This window comes from Mobula birostris, unplaced genomic scaffold (assembly GCF_030028105.1).
Source record: "Mobula birostris isolate sMobBir1 unplaced genomic scaffold, sMobBir1.hap1 scaffold_181, whole genome shotgun sequence".
Classification (NCBI taxonomy): Eukaryota; Metazoa; Chordata; class Chondrichthyes; order Myliobatiformes; family Myliobatidae; genus Mobula; species Mobula birostris.
In genome coordinates, this window is record NW_027274856.1 from 1,564,797 (window position 1) to 1,566,777 (window position 1,981).

Sequence of the window (1,981 nt, forward strand, 5' to 3'; positions counted from 1 at the left end):
AGAGCCAGTGACTCGATATCAGTCGTTCGCCTGTCCGTCCGTCCGTCTAACCATCGCGTCCTCCCTTGGCCTCTTTGTAGGGAAGGAGCCGCTGAGAAGCCTGCGCCTGAGAAGTGGAGTGAGTGCGGTGGGACAGAAAAGGCCTCGGCTTCACTCTGCCGAGCGAGCAGGCATCAGAATGAATGTGCTGGTTGAGCAGTTTGCTTCAGGAATGAATGCCAAGAGGCATCTTTCATGAAGTTGGTGCCCAGCCTGCAGCACCTGATCTGGTTGCAGCTGGGATGTGCCAAATGGCCTAGATATGATACCCGTGCTGTTGTTGAGTTGTCTGCACATTGCGTGAGTGAGCTGTACAGACAGACACAGACACAGACACAGGAGAGGAGTAGGGCAAAGCAGCTCTCCTCTCTCTGCATGTGCATGCTTGTTTGTGCTGCTGTGCTGCTGCCTGATGGAGTTTTTGTCGTTTTTATCTTTGCTGCTTTGAAATTCTCCAGACGGGAAGTGCACCGTTCCCAGAGGCACTGCAATACAGGGTTGATGCGGGGAGTAGACGGAGCAAGCCCCTATTCCACCTCCCTGTTCCAAAAATCAATTTAATATCGGGTCCCCAGATAAGGGACGTATCAGATATTAAACTGATATCTGAGAGTCACAGTTACTCCAGCCAGTTACCCCCGCTTCATTGAATATCTTCAAATGGGCCCTGGCAAACCGCTAACCCGCCCGGCCGGCCCTGACAATTCTTAAGAAACCTGGAACAGGCAATTTCGTGAACCAATCATGTCTGCTCCTGATGATTCGTTAACCAAGCTAGCCCGGGCAACTCGTTAACCAACCCGGCCCGGGCAAATCGGTAGCCTGCCCGGTCCTAACAATTCGATAAACAACCTGATGAGGACAAATCCTTTACCCCCAATAACAATTGGTTAATGCTCCAATGTCAAAATGTCCCAGCCAATATTTATCAGAAAGTCCTTGATGGTCAGAGGGCCCGCCTTTAACATTTATTTTTGGAATGCAGTTAAAAGCTATATACATAGATTGGCATCAATGCACACAGTCATGAGAAAACAATGGCATACATTAAAAACCATATGTACATACAAGCTAAAGAAAAATAGAACATTCCAAGATAACAGGCAGAAGCGTACAATTAGACCCCAGAGCCAGATCCTCCAGGAATCTTTACAAAGACCCACATCATCCAGTTATTTATGTGTCCCAATCACGCCCGCACCCGCCACCCGCGCTCCGCATATGGGTATCATAACAACCCGGCGACCCACGCACCACGAGGAGGGCAGCGTCAGCCCGTGTCAAGCAGGGAGTCCCGGGGTCGCCAGAGTCTTTGCAGATTTAACATACAACAGTCCGTGATAACCAAACACTGCGGGTTCAGGCCCACCATCGCACGGAGCGCTGGACAGGAGGAGGACAGCAGCTTCTCCATATGCCCTGCCTTCTGGATCGGGATCGAGGCAGCGAGAGATGGAATCCCCAATCCACCATCTTTCAGACCTGCATGGAGAAAAGCCACAAAGGTGTCACAGGGGAGCCTTAACCATGCTCGGAGGGCAGCACACGTCTTTTTATCGAGGGCCTTAAGAGTGTTCCTGTGGGCCCTCCCAAGGACCAGACTGTGCACCAGCTTCAGAATGATGTGCGTGCAGAGGATTGTCGCCCGTTGGTGAGGTTTCATTGGGGCCTGGTAACATTCTCCAGCGCCCGCATCAGAACGTCACGACGCTTAACAGGCCAGTGCCCCCGCCAGTCAAATTAGACTCCAAGGTATCGAAATTCTTCAGTGGGGCCCAAAGATCTAATTCACCCATCACCAAGAATAACACCACCCTCGTCTAACGCAGAGAACTTCTTCTTACGACTGCCTTTAATGATGAGAACAGAGGACATGTTGATGCACATGCCGGCCAACCGCAATGCGGCGTCAACACGCGCCAACTTCTGCTGCAACATCACC

The 1,981-nt window shown here is 51.3% G+C and overlaps 1 pseudogene; it reads right to left on the reverse strand.

Annotated features, from left to right (window-relative positions):
• Positions 1 to 499: 499 nt before the first annotated feature.
• On the reverse strand, positions 500 to 662 carry LOC140192598 (U2 spliceosomal RNA; annotated as a pseudogene).
• Between the last annotated feature and the right edge of the window lie 1,319 nt (positions 663 to 1,981).